The sequence below is a fragment of the Monomorium pharaonis genome, chromosome 11 (genome assembly GCF_013373865.1).
Source record: "Monomorium pharaonis isolate MP-MQ-018 chromosome 11, ASM1337386v2, whole genome shotgun sequence".
Taxonomy (NCBI): domain Eukaryota; kingdom Metazoa; phylum Arthropoda; class Insecta; order Hymenoptera; family Formicidae; genus Monomorium; species Monomorium pharaonis.
In genome coordinates, this window is record NC_050477.1 from 13,588,589 (window position 1) to 13,604,508 (window position 15,920).

General features: G+C 36.3%; 1 protein-coding gene across 1 annotated transcript in view; it reads right to left on the reverse strand.

The window, feature by feature from the left end:
• The window catches only part of LOC105835660 (discoidin domain-containing receptor 2), a 195,741-nt gene extending 180,331 nt beyond the window's left edge, over positions 1 to 15,410 (reverse strand). The window contains exon 1 of the mRNA XM_036293746.1: positions 13,786 to 15,410. The gene's annotated coding sequence lies outside the window, so the exon portion shown is untranslated. The remainder of the gene's footprint in view (positions 1 to 13,785) is intronic.
• Between the last annotated feature and the right edge of the window lie 510 nt (positions 15,411 to 15,920).

Consider the following 15,920-nt stretch of genomic DNA (forward strand, 5'->3'; position numbering starts at 1 on the left):
AAATCCGCTAATATAAAAAAAGAAAAAAAAATGCGCAACAAGAGGATTATAGAAATATTAAAGAATTTTCACGAAACGAACAAATTCCATTTCGTGACATCTCTAAAAATCGCATTTAATCTCTGCAATCTGCAGTTTGCCGTTGTGGCGCCAATCGGCGACGTCGATTACTAAAAAAAATAAACATTTTTTTTCAGAGATACCTACCTCGCTAGCAAACAGTTTTCAGGTACCTCGGAAAGAAGCTTTTAGAAAATCACGGTACGAGATGAGCATGAGAGTACAACGTATGTTGTACAGTTCTCGGGAGGAGAAAAGAACAAAAAGGAACGAATAGAGCGACCAAGTCATGAGGAATAATAAAGAACGGAGAATAAAATGTGCGAGAAAGAGAGAGAGAAAGAGAGAGAGAGAGAGAGAGAGAGAGAGAGAGAGAGAGAGAGAGAGAGAGAGAGAGAGAGAGAGAGAGAGAGAGAGAGAGAGAGAGAGAGAGGAGCGAAAGAGAGAGGGAATCAAGAGGAAGTCGGGGGCGTCAAATGGCGGAGACGGCGGAACACGAAGTAGTTCGGCCGTTTAAATCACGATTTTTCTAGCCGCACCGTCGCTCGCAGAACTCGTCGATATATCCGATCGATGTCGAACAAGACTACTTGCACGAATCGACATACTTGGCGTGACAATTAGAGCCATATCAAGAGCGATTAATTCATCCTGTCTTCTCACCGCGGATTATTCTTACTTCTACGTTTTTACTTCGCACATCAGGTTTCTTCCGCAAGGAAAATCACAGGATTACGAAGCCGTCAAGAACAAAATAAGCAGCCTACGTATCTGTATTGCGCGAGAGGAAAAATACGGAGGAAAAAAGCGACAGATTACGAGAAAGGTTGAGCCACTTCGCTTAAGCTGGTATTAAGCACATAAATAACACAATAAAGGGAGACGCGGGAGGAAAATAAACAGAGAGAAAGGGTGAAAGACGGGAAAAGGACGCACTGCTCACCCTTTATAGTTAATGTACCGTAACTGCACAACGCGCGCCACCACATGGTAATGGATTAATTTTAAAAAGAGATTCTACCTTATTTAAGTCGTGCGAGAGAAAATAACTTCTATTTTAGGATAGCAAGACGTATTCGGCAATTAGCAAATTAAATTCATTAGAAATTTTTAAAAGTAAGTAAACATTTTTTAATTCCAATATTCAATCAACAAAAGTAGATACAATAATCTAAGTATGTATTAATCTGTGAGATTTAAGTTCAATAATAGAAAAAAAGTTAAGATATACATTTCTTTATTATATTATTTATAATTAATAAAAAATATAAGAAATATAATTAATAAGAAACTCGGAAATAATTAAGAGAACAATTTACTTTAGTTGAAAATCTCTGAAGATAAAGTTAAAAGTTGAAGCTATTTATGTCTAAAATCATGTACGAAGGAAATGGTTCTGTTAAAAAATATTTAAAAATTTAACTGTAAACATAAATCTAAATAAAAATAATTTTGTTGGACTCTCAAAATAATTATGTACGTTTGATTGACAAAATAACAGAATTTTTTGCATCATGCTTGACTCAACAAAATTATTTTCAGATCTGTATCTAGTTAAATTTTTAGATTTTTCGGTAAAAGTGTTTTTTGTGTACTTTTAATAGGCAATGCAAATAGAAAAATTTCAAAATAAGAAATACGCATAGACTCTGTAAAATAATGTAATGCAATAAAACCAATGTTTTCGACTCTCCAATTTTTGTTTTATACTCGTCTACATTAGGCTTTTCAGAAAAATAGAAATATTGTAATTTATTTCAAATATAAGAGACTAGTATTTTTATTTGATCAATAACTGTTAAATCTCAAAATAATATATCAGATTATTGAATGATAAACTGGTGTTATATCCATTCAAATCAACAAACAAATACAAATAGCATTTTTTAAGTTAAATGTGATTTAACGCATAATAGAACTTCCTTAAATGTCGGAAAGGTTCATTAACGACTGAAGTATCGGCAGCATCCGTGTACTGTATTATTCACATGCGTCCCAATCCGGCCGTTATCCTGAGTTATTGTTATAAACCTCGTATTGAAGCGTTTAGCTCGGGCAATCACGAATCGATATTTCGTTTAACAGCCAACCTACCTAATCTTTAAAAGAAAAATTGAATGATGCGATAAATCTCAGATAACGCCGGGAAAAATATAGAATCACGTGTCGCATTGAACATTCTCAACAAACATGCAACCACTAGCAAATTAGAAAATAAATTACTATTCAAATGTATAAAACGTTTACTATGGCTTTTGAATTAATCGATCCGTCAAAGTACGATAGGCATTTGAGTGTTTATAATGCTAATTGGAATGTTAGAGAAATCAAGCGAATTAATACTATTATAATTAAATAATGCAAAGAGCTACAAACTGCATACGAAAATCAATGAATTAATTTATTTACTTTCATTGTACCACAAACGGTGTCAGCTATGCGAATGGAAAATACGGCCTGCTCGTAATTGAAGCTCGCACTTGTCTGGTTAATTTACCGTAATTAGAACAATGATAATCATTTACGATAACAATCGATTTTAGCCGAGAAAGAGCTTATGAAAATTACATTCCATTTTCCCTATCGATCCAATACACGTGGAATTTTCTCATCAGCGTAAATTTACTTCGTTGGCTCACGACCCGGCCTTACCATCTCGGTTGCTTAACCATAACTCTCGCGCGTGCGAGCAACCGTGTAAGCTCTACATCCGGGCAGCTTTGTTAAGAAAAATAGCATATTGTGGGATATGAATTTATGGTAACAGAAAAATAATTTTACGAGCATCGCAGAGAAATACGTAAAAAAACATGACGCTAAGAAAAGATTTATAATTCATATTGTAATAAATTATGATTAGCAGCTTCATGGAAATTTTTATGTTCAGTTTTACAGATGGTTTTGGAGCAATTACTAATGTGAACGTAATTTTCTATAAACTAGTAACATGTCATATTGCAAATTTATCACAGAGATTTAAATCAATTGGCGTGATGCTATTCTACACTACAAAATTCTACTTTACGATTCTGTTAATAAAAAAGAATGACAAATTAAACGTCATCATACGGGCTTGAAAGCCGTCGATTATCGAACGTAATCGAGAACGGAGAAGTGAAGACAAGCGGTGTAAATGTTCTATCAGATTATTCAACGAATAAAGTGAGTATTCAATTCGTTATTGAAAGGCTTTAAAATTCGAGTGCAACAAGGATGTCGATTCTTTTTTACGTTAGTGATTTAAGATATCGTTTAATTTAATGTAACGATAACTATACGTATCCTCCTGAAACACACCATAACCATAGTAATTTTCTGAGGAATAAGACATATGAAAATTTAGCTCGAACGAACTAGTTATTTATCTGCTCCACCGTGCACCGTGAGAAAGAGGCGAAACGTTTTGAGGCGAAACCCTGGCGGTGGTTTTTCGCGCTATCATTCATGCCGCTGAATCGTGAACGCGTAGCGCGTTATCCATGCAGAATCTTTATTTGCCTCGCGATGCGATTTATGCACAAAACGATAGCAAAGACCGGGGTCGAATAGAACGCTGTTACTGATCGAATGTAGCCGCAGAAATTTATTATAACTGTGCATCGTTTATCGGCCGATATGCGTGACACGTCGTGTCCAAGGTAATCAATCACGATGCTACTTCGATTGCCAGGGAGGGAATTAACGATTTGCACGATATAACAATAACGCCTGTATTCAATTTGTGGATATGAAATATAATTTCGCGTATCTTCCGTTCGATTAATGCAATTCGTCGGCATTCTTCTCTCGTTGCGCTTCGTGTCGCGCCTGTCCAAAAATCTGTTTAAAATATTGTGTCAAAATGGTAGCAAAATACCGAGGGGGAATTTATCTTCAATGTATCTAAAACGGGCCTTCTATTTCTCGGTATATCCGAGCTGCAAAGAGAAGCGGCATCTCGGCGAAACATGTTCGCGCTATCATTTATAGCGGCAGTGCTGTAGCGCGTGTATGCTGTGCTGGTATCAGTTCGCGTAAAATATTTGCGCATCTCTAGGAACGTCAAAAAAAAAAATGAAAAAAAAGGGACAAAGGAAGAAAAGAGGAATGCAAAACGGAGAAAGAGCTGCAAAGGCACGGGAAAATGTCTGGCCTAGGAATGGCTATGCGAGCGTGTTCCATTTTCCACGCTGATACGGCATGTCCGCCGTGTAAAATAAAACGCGTCCACGGCGTATTTTGCTACCGACCGAAATTCTCAAGCGGTCCGCGGTATTTTTTATTCCCATTTCGCTTACGTACCAAATTGGCCAGCTAGCACCGTTTATATCGCGTTTAATATTGGTCCGTGCGGTGACGTTAAAACGTGATAAAGCTTCGAGCATGGTAGACATTGTAATTTTTCGTTGCATGCCGCGAATACAACCGGTCGGACAAATAGATTAGAAAGAGAGAGAGAGAGAGAGAGAGAGAAGGAGGGGGGGAGAAAAGGAGGGAAAAACGTATAGCAGTCCATGGTGACTGATAATCTCACTTTACGTGGCTTTGGACAAACTCTTTTACGTTTTTACGCTCGTTCGATTTGTACGAGCGTACACGTACGCTTTTTGTACTTTGCTGCGGTATCCGTTAAAATCTTCTCACGTGCCAAATCAAGGAACAGAGTGCAGCGTGATACGAAACTTCGACAAGTTTCGGTCTAACCGGCTAATTTCTACGGATCGGAATCCCGGGCAAAAGTTTCGACTATACGGTGCTTTTAAAGCTATGATTGTCAGTTTAGCTTACCTAGTTTGCTGACTTCGTCTACCATTCCTGTCCGCCGTCAAACGAGTATATCTACCGCGCGCGCTAACTAGTTTCAAACATAAACAATAAGAGATCGTTGGCACGAATTCTCTTCTAAATTGCGGTGCGTCCAAATCGTTATCACTGCACGAATCTGTTCTATCGGATTGCTACTGTAATCTTATTCCAAAAAATTTACATAGCACAATGAGAATTGTACAATAAATTTATAATATTTCTCGTTAAATAAAGAAAAACTGCATAAAATTATATTTATAAATTCAAATAAAATAAACAAAGTCTTGCATTACTTCTAAAAGTATATATTAAAGCGGAACATATTACAAGTTAAATATAAAAGAGCTAAAAGTACTGTGTAGTAAACGAAGCGTAATTTTACAGTGTATAGAACATATTAAAAGTTGACATAACTTTACATCTATAGTCATTTTAATAAATTTAATTCTACAACTTTGAATTCTTTATGCATAATTTAAACATTTTATTAAAAATATAATTTAATAAAAACAGATTTTACAATTAAAAAATGTATACAATTAATACTTATAAAATTAATATTTAAAACTAAAATATTTTAGAGTAAAACGTTTAAATATAAAATTATTAAATTAACAAAAAGGCGAAATAAATGCACGAAAATAAATATAATTTTTTAAATTTGTTGCAACTGTACATTTCACATAATTAAACAAGCGAAACGTTTTGACTTTACAAAGTCCTCTTCACAGTCCACTAATTCAAATCCAATTAACCTAATATACATTTCGTAATTAAGACTGAGAATTTTACGTATATTCTCATTCAGATATTGCGAAATATATTGTATTAGTTGGATTTTGATTACCAACTTTGTAAAGTCATAACATTTCGCTTGTATTAAATATTGTATATAATGACAATAATTTTGACATCTTTATTTTCACACGTTTATTATCTTTTTAATTACTATACGTTGTAAATGAAATTATATTACTGCTTTCCCTCTAAGTTTTTGTTATAAAATTTATTACACATACCGCTGATGTATTATGTTGCAAAGTGAGCAATATTTCAGACTTATCGAAAAAGAGGTCGAGTCCAATCCTTAGCAATAACTACCGTGCAAGAACGATGACGTGACACTCCTGTTCACTGGATGACAATAAACGTACCGGGTTGTATCTGAAGTAAAGCGTGCACGGCGCAAAATAGAGGAAGCGGAAGAGAAAAGCGCTTATCCCAGAAGCGATCCCGGACGCACGTGACAAGGACACTCTCGTCGGTCGCGTTGCGGTCACAATTTCCAAACTCGCGCGACTACCCCCACGCGGGTCCCTTATTTAGGAGGAAGTGCTGTCCCTTCCCACGGGGGCATCAATTTCTCGAGCACGCGCGATGTACCGCAACGTTTACGCGGAAATTCCGTGCAGCGCTCTCCCAACTAACTTGTCCCCAGGAGCCTGTAAGACGTATCTCAATCCCTGCGACGCGGGCGCTCGTTTCCCCTCGTGTTACCTTATTTTTCCAATATCTGCTTTATTACGAAGTGCCAATAATGATATAGACGGCTGCATCGGTATATCGATTATTTTATTGCCATTGATTAAACGCGCAGCGCCTTCCGAGCAATATTAGCTCGTTTTTCACCAGCTAATATACACCATGTCATATCCAGATTTTCCTGCATTACTGATTAAATGCTTAGCTCGCAAATAGTTTAATTTTTTTAAGTATGTTGAACAATCTGTTAATATAAATGTAATTATCCATATAATAACAATTTTATTGTATTTAATTAATAATACCAGAAAATAAGTATATTTTATAATATTAATTACATTTTTTATTTTAGAGTTTCATTTACGTGATATTAAAAAATATCGCCTTACACAAAAATACAGATAAAAGTGGATTAAATGCACGCTATATAAGATTATTTTGATTTGTTACGTAATGTGTTAAGTAACGTATATTTTTTGCATTAATTGCAATAAGCCATTTAAACTGTTCAAACAATAATTTTTCTCACATTCTACTGTTATAATATGAAAAAAGTGAAAAATAACTTTTAGTAAAACTTTTTAATTTTGCACTTTCTCTACATATAACACCGGTAATTCTTGCTTACTTCTTTAAAAATTTGAATATTTTCCTTTATTAAAATGCATAAATAATTTTTCATGAGAGAAACAGAGAACTTCCTCGAGTTTGGAAGCACGAATGGACAAACAACCGAGCTGTTTCATTAGCGTAACTTTACTAAATATGATCTTGGCAGTAGAGCCACATAAATTCCGCGCACGAACTTCGCTGCCAAACTTGTTCTTGCATCGACACTGTCAATTTTCTCTCCGAGCAAGTACTTCTCTTTTGCACCACGCTCGTGTCTGTTACTTTCGACCAACAACGAAGATATTGGCGCGGTTTCTAGCTGGCTGCACAACGGAACTCACCTTGAGGTTACACGCCACATGGCTTCCGGCGCTATTACAGGAATACTTAAAAGGGGTGGCTAAAGTATGCGCGTCCTTGGTCGGGGGTTAAACACACGAGCTGTTGCGACGTCGTCGTGAGCCGTCGCCGTGTCGTCTCGCATACGGATTTTCAATAACGCCTGCCTGGATTCCCGCTGGTATTAGAAAGAAAAGTACGCAAACGCGCCCTTCCGGAAGGAAACGCGTTGGTACGATCGAACGTTCACGCGCGTCGATTCTATTTCGGTCTCTGGAATTTTCCTGTTCTACATATCGTTTAATATTAAAAATCGTGAGAGATAAATAACTCAACGTTTTATTAAAGAAAAGTATAGTTTTATTCAAGGAATCAAACGCATGATTTTTTGCATTACGATTTAAGGTCTAAACTCGTGCGAAAGTTACGCTTTAAGTTACGTATCGATACGTTAACTTAACCAATCCCAAAAGTTAAATTGACACTAAATCGGTTCTTGCCGTTGGTAGCATATCATGCTGCATGTAAAAAAAAATGATATTCTACCAAATATATTATGATGTCTTTAATGTTTGAAACAAACTATAGGTATGTGAGTAGATAAACATGTACATTATAGAATATACATGACTTCATTTAACCCTAATCTTACACACTATCAAATAATACTCGGCATTCTTTCATACAAGAGGTGTCATACACCCCAATCTCTTAAAATGATTATTACTTGTACATTATCAAACATTTTGGCTAAAAAAATTCTTTTAATTTTTAACATTCTTCAAACTTCTAAAAATAGTGTTCTAAAAAAAAAGTTATTTTGCGGCAATTTAAATTTTAAAACGGTGAAAAAAATAAAGCTAAGCAAAAAACTAAGTCTAAGACTAAAGTCAAAAACCAGTGGGGTTCATTCTACTCCAGGTGTAGGATTAGGATTAATGTTATTCAGAAAAAATCTTTCCCTTTTTGCGTGTTTTAAAAATAATTCAATAATGATAAAAAAAGTAATAAAATACTCAAGTTATAACCGTGCACTCAGCTATTTCATTAATAATAACGTTGTTCCCAAAAAATGAATTTCTTGACTTGTAGTACAATATTAATGTGCGATATATGTAGTATACGAATAAAGTAAAAACAACTTGAAAGAGAGAATTTTTCCAATTTTCGTCACCTTACATGCGAATAGCCGACCTTTAATCTTGGTTACTGTATTAAACACTCGACTACTTTTCCTAGGTCGTTATACACAACCCCCCCCCCCCTCCCGTAATGAGACCCCAACCTAACGAGATCTGGCAGGGCGCATAAGAAACTTTATGTAGGGAGGGAAGTAATATAAAAACAAACAGAATTCTTATTGATAGCAAATATTGCTTATGCATGTTAGGGAAAAAAAGTTTGATTATTTTTCTACAGTATTCAAATGAAAATATTTGATATAAAATGAGATATTGCAAAAATTTTATGCTTGCGCATTTAAAAAAAAAAATCGAAAAAAAGAGATTTCACTCAAATTAAAATAAAACAAAAAAATGTTACATATTGTAATTACAAAAATAATTATAATTTGCACATTTTTATTCTAAATTGTTGCTCTTGATAATTGAGCATTAAAAGAATTTTCCAATTTTAACAGATAATAGTAATGTTAGCCGATAGTATCGATAGTTCTACAAAAATTTTTTCCATTTCGGTCAAGCGCTACCATTGCACTTGAAAACACTTTTATCTTCCTTTTCACTCGCAATAATGGCGCAACCGAGATAGATAAGTTTCACTCGGTCGGCGAGCCCGTTCGTGCGAGGATGCGTTTGCACCGATACGAATGGCTGCGTGCAGCAAGTAAATGGGAATTTTAAGCGCACTCGCCATTGAAATGTACACAGGTTGCTGTCGGCTTTCGTGTGGCCAGTTATAAATGTAGCCGTCTACCTGCTATGGCGCACGCTAATGGCGTCAACCGCGACAAAAGTCTTTTCCCCCTTGCCCCGCGAAAGCAAATGCTGCTGGATTCGCGGTGCAGCGCGCGCAATTCAGGACCTCGCAAAACGGCGGGAAAGAAATTCCCTGCCGGCTGCATCGGCCTAATAAAAACGTCGCGCGAAAATGCCGTCGCGTTGGGCGGTCGTAGTATGCAAATGGGTCGTCGGGGCGATGCCGGGGCAACGGTACGTCGCGAGAAATTTTCGCGATATTGGTATTCACTCTGAGTTTAACATTGAAAATATGAAATTGTTTCGCGAATGGCTGGAGGATGGCTGCACGCTTACGATAAAATTTCAAAGCGAAGAATGTACGCGAGCGCGGGTGTAATTACTGGCGAATTAAGCATGGCTACGCGGCGAATAAATTCACAATGGAAGCGGAAAACGCGGGAAAGGAATTCATAACTTCGCATTCCATCCTTCTGATGTCGGAATGCTATTAATTTCCCATAAATACGATGGATTTGTATTTGATGTCATTCTTACAAAGAGCGTTATAAGTCAAAATATTCGCCGACCGTGAACTAAATAATATGTGAAACTTTGTTCCCATTGCTAAATCGATTAGTTCTAGTAAATAAATGTAAAACAAACATAAACACTTTATTAATCATATTACAAATATCATATAATATTAATGCATTAAATAATTTATGACAACGCTTTATACTTACGAGATTTCCAACTCTAAAAACTTCAGTTCAAAAAATTATGAATCTTTAATAAGAAAACATTTTAATACGTAAATATTAATATATAAATTTTGTTCCTGAATTCTTTCTGAAGAGGAAAATAAATCCCTTTTATTTTAAAAATTTTATCCTATTTTCACTTCTATTTTATTATTCATAAAAAAGGGAAAATTTTATACAAAATATCTTTTAAAATATAATTTATCAATTAAAAAACTTGTCCAAACGTAATTGCTTAATAATAAAACAAAATATAGACCACTTTTCATGAAATAATTTTAGGCAGAATTCAGGCAGTAAAAAATATTAAGTACAACAAGATAGCTCCAGTGTAGTGTAAAATTTCATAATTGTTTGAATTTCTGCGTTGGAAAAGCTTTCCTCGTAAATCGTTACTCACATATGCACGTCAAGGAATAAATTCCCATCATAGCTGCATGTTATATTACACTTACGTGAGAGACCAAGTAAAATTTATACGATTCGTAATATTATAATTCAATTAATGATATTTAGAAGCTCAGAATGGATCAAGAACGATGGTTCATTGTCAGTGAAGAAAATCTATTGACAGAGACGTTCTGCATATCGCTTTAAAATTGGATTAATATACAGAAAGAATATAACCTGGTCACTTGTGATCGCTCGAAGACGCGGAGGATGCAGTTTAACATCTTCTTATCTAAAATTTTTCAATCTCGCGCGAGCCACTTGCGCGAGAGGTACGGCTCGCGATAGCGGAAAATGAATGCCCCGGCGCATAAGTGTATTCTCGTGTAGTAAAGACGGGGGTGTTAGTCATTCGGCCTCACGTGACTACGAACTTACATGTCGGTGGCGAGCACGGCGCCCTATCTGGAATCTTTCAATTTCTCATACTTTCTATGTGCGAGAATCGAATCACGATCGCCTAGAATCGTGCGCTTATACGCAAAATTCGAAACGAGGCTCGATAACATAACGGCGTTTTATATTTGTAGTCACGTGTGTAGAGGGATCGTGTATCCGGGTAAAGCGCGTTGCAAAAATTTGAAAGACCCCGAAGGCGCAATATATTAAGATAAGTATAATGCGCAACGATATTTATGACACAGCAAGACCATAATGGTACTGTGCTTAAAAACTCTAAGTTTTTTTTAAGAAGAATGCGTGCCTCTACTCCCATTATTTTGTAATCTTCCGTTGAGTCGCGGAAAACCGCAATTTTGAATTCCGCCGCATACATTTTGCATGCACGCGTATTAAGTCCGTCCCGGCATATAAAAGCGTAATTACTGTAATATTCAGTAAATACGCGTACAGTCCAAACAACGGAACTCTCGGTAAGCTGATCATCGATTTATACTCGTATTACGTAAATTACAAAATTGCTTGTAGAAATTAATTAACGTAGTTCAACATAGAGGTAAGTTGTGCAAATGGAATTTAATAATGCAATATACGTAAACGTCTATAAAGGTAATTTTAGGATTCGTTTATATTTTAACATTATCAATTACAATATAAAGAAAATTGCGCGCCAGGTATATTTTAGAAATTAAATTTAATTACGAGCGGAATAGAGAAAGATCTTTTCCTTTGGATCTGAAGCGAACTTTTTTAGAATAATGGAGGAAGACGGTTCCCTTTGTCGCCAAAGTAAACGTCGACTACTGCTAATTGCGGGATCACGTGCTTCGAGGTCGGGGGACGTATTCACGATAAGGTCCTTGCATGACCTTAACGAGACCCCTAGACGAGCAAATCCGACGGTCGTGCGAGAAAGAACGCGCGTGCGATTAACATCAAAGCGGCAAATATAATTTCGTTGGCTTCGTAATTGTTTCACGTCTAATGAATAAAAAAAAAAGAATGATTTTACACAATGATATATCCTTTACACATCCCTAAGCGGCCGTTCAAATGAAACCGCAACAACCTCGCTAAAAAGATAGCGGAGGAAGATAGCTCTCTCTCTCTCTCTCTCTCTCTCTCCCTTTCCTCCCCTCCTGCTCTTTTTCCGTCTCGCCGGCTGATAGCCGGTTTTAATTCTCTTCGTCTCTCACGCCGGAGAGTATAGTAATGACGGACATTAACCAATTAGCGCCAGCGTTGCCCTCCTCATCTTTCTCCGCCAGGTTACTCCTAAACGGCTCGCAGAAAGACGTTCCAAAACGACCGACTATTTTCGGCGCCATATGCCCACGAAATAACACGAGCGCCAGATCCCTACTAGCGGTTCGGCGAACCTTTAAAGCGCGGGCGGATATATTATTTCTCTGACGACCCGTGCGCCTTTTTGCACCCGAGAGCGGTGTCCTTTGCGGATGCAATTAATCTCTACACAGTTTAACTCTTTGCCCATGCCTAGACGTTTCGAATATCGTATTTCGTTCCTCGGAATTCTTTATGCAGATGAAATTCGAATTGAAATTCCATCGCATTACGTTGTCTCATTTACGAGTTGATATTATTCGAATTACGTAATATGAAGTTTCAATAACACTTTTCAAAGTAAAATAATTTTAAATAATACAATAAGTTATAATTTGTATTAAATAACTTTTACATTAAGTTTTATCTGTACTCTCTTGTATTAATGTTAAAATAAAAGTGAAATAGAAAATATGAAATATATGATCATCTATGATTCACAAATAATAATTCTGCTAAAGTGCTTTAGAGAATAAAACATTGAAAATGTAATATTAAAATATATATTTTTGATTAGTATATTAAAATATTACATGAAATACAATAAATTTTTAATAAATCGTGTATTTAAAAACTTCTATCTCTTTACATACATTTTCTTATTATATTTATCCCTCTTCTCTTATAGAGATCAAAGAAAATGCTAAAATAAAGAGAATGGCAGAGATAAGCAAAGGATTAAAAATGAATATTTCAAACATATCGTCCGTTCTGAAAATATACGGAACGATGAGACTGTTAACTAAATTACATGCAGGTCAACTTCGAGAAGTCTCATGATTGAAAGCATAAGTAATAGGTAAAAATGTATTTACTAGTTCAAAGCCCTCTCTGATGTTGAGGTGCTCCTTTACCGATGGTTAAATATTCATGTATGGTATATATCTATATGCCATACAAGTATAATTAAATATTTATAGATGTGCGAGATAAAAGGTTCAAAGACTATATTTCTATGACATATATTCCATGCCCTTTAAATTTATTGAAAAATTATATATGGTGGACAAATAAACCGGAGAATTCGAAAACCGTATTTTATAATTTGGCACGTATTGTACAATAGGCATACAATGAGCTAACTGCACAAAGTACCGTGCTTTTTGCTGCTACAGACGAACTAAAAAAATTGTAAAAAATATTATAAAGAAAATGTAATAAATATACCGTAGTGTTATTGTGCTATGAAAACAGTTACTTTCCTTTTGTACGGCAAATACGTAATCCTTTTTTAGCTTAAATTAACCCGATTCTGACTCTGTTTCTCTTTATTCTAAATTAAAACAAACGTCGCTGTGCAATATGTCGTCAACTGCGTATACTTTTTCCTTTTTCGTCAAAATCCAATTTGCAGCAAAATAAAATGAATTCACAATGAACGGTGTTAATCAAGCTTTCAAAACGCTTTAAAAAATTAATCATGAAAAAGAATCCCAGGGAAATTTAATAATACGCATGCACACCCCAAGATTTAATTAAAATGCGCTCAAATTATAATTTTCGACAATGTCGTCGCGTTATTACAGCGCGCCGTGCATTTGGAAGCGTTGCTGCTGTAGAGGAGCCACTGGCCGATATAATTTCTCGGCGCACTGCTTTAAAATGTTGTATAAGTAGCGTGGTATATTACTCACCCCCGGCTAATGCGCGAAGTTACACCCCATCCGACGGGACACACAGTTTTGGATGGACGGCCGCGCGCGCCGTCGTACACACTCTCACATACACGATAAACCTTCGAGGGAGGAGAAAGGGGGAGGGGGAATAGACGAAGACCAGGTGGAGTTCGAGCAAAAGTTAGGCTAGGTCACGTCAACGCCAGATTACGTCGAAGACGATCTATCTCCCCCGCTGTGCGCACATCCGTTGAAAAGGATCCTCCTCGTACGCGCGAGAAAGGACATCTGTACGCGCGCGAATTACAGGCGTTCTGGCGTCGGCTGGAGCATCCAACTCTGTCTCCGCCCTACATATATCCCTTTGAACGTCAGCCAGGGTACACTCGATCGCCGGCGACGCGTGGATGATGAATTCGTGCGATCGTCTTTTGAAAGAGAACGCGTCAGTGTTTGCGCCGCGTTCGATCTCGCGGGGTCAAGTGGACCCTTTTCGCGTTTCGTCGTCCTCCTTGTCGCCGCGACAGCGTACCTCCCGAATGGAAAACGATCCGCCTTTATCGGATTTTTCATTCGCTCGAGCGTGCCGTCGTGCGTTTATGCGGCAGTGGATATCGAGGGCAGTTGCGAGCTTCGAGGACGGCTACGAGCTTTGATGGCGACAGTCTCACCACGTTGCTCCATTTAAACGAATAATTTCGCGTAGCGGCGCGCAGCAATTACGGTATTGCATCGTACGTCAATCGTTCTGTGATAGATAACTTATTGATTGAGCAACACATCGGCAGTGATCACGGTACTCCGCTCTGATTTCGCGATAATTATTGAAATCGTAATGCCTGGTGTGATCGCGATAATTCGAAATGTATCTCGTCTATAATAAATTCACTCTCGCGCCTCGTATCTGACAACGCATCCAAAGCACAACGCTCGAGGACGAGCAACGTGGTACGTCTCGCATGGCAAGCTGACGTATGCGCACACGCACACAACGGAGTTGCCGCGGAATCGCGAGAGAGGGTAGCACACCACCCTGTCCGATGCGCGGTTCGAGTACGACTGAGCGAGCCGACTCGAGCTCGGCGAGCCGAAAGCCACGAGCCGCGTCAACCAACCGGCGACGACGGACCAATCAGCGCTATCCTCCGCACGACCAGCCAGATACTCAATGATTGACCATATGCTCGCACTGTCGTGCGTATCCTCATACGGAGCCTCGTGTTTAAGTGAATCAACAGTTAATTACAAAGGAGATAACAATATCACTTATTAAGACTTAATAGACTTATTAAAAATTTCTCTTTAAAATAAATAAATTTAAAATTGATTGAGAAATGCTGTAGTATTACTTTAATCTTATCGTAGAATAAATGGGACAGACAGAAAAGCATAAATGATAAGAGTTTATCATTAGCAAATGATTCTTTGTATTCATAATTTAAAGTAATGCGATAGCTAGATAATATCTTAATAAAAAATTGACATATTTTACCATTGATTTTTCAATATTATAAAAGATAATTATAAAAAGATTTTAAACTTTTATAACTTTTTTGGTCTACATCAAGAAAAAAGTAGAGTGACTAAATTTTACAATTTGACTTAATTAAATTTCTTCAGTTGTATTTATGTATTCAACTTAAATATGTAAAATACTTGAATTTTAATTCAAATATATAAATATTTAATTTAAATACATAAATATTTAAAATAAAGAAATAAAAATTAAATCAAGTTGAAAAATTTAGTTAAATTACTTTTTTCTCAGTGCGTATACAATGAAATTAATCTGTGAAAGGAGAGTAAAAGAATTTACTTCAATTTTATTCTTAAAATTATTTCATGCGTACATTTATTCTTCGGATTATATTTTCGAGCTATTCACCGTCATTTTACAATTCATATACAAACGTGATTTTAAAGCTCTATAAAAATTTTAATTAATTTCTCTTGAAATACATTAGTTACCCTAATCTGCAGATAGTTTAAAGAGAAATGTTTTATTAAACAAACAATACTCTTAACATGTACGCAAACAAAAAGATCAATGCCCTTAAATTTGGTCATCAAAATATCAATTTCCAATTTATCTGTTAAAAAACTTAGCATAAATCAATTACTCTTAATATGTAATAAACTTCATAAAATTGTAA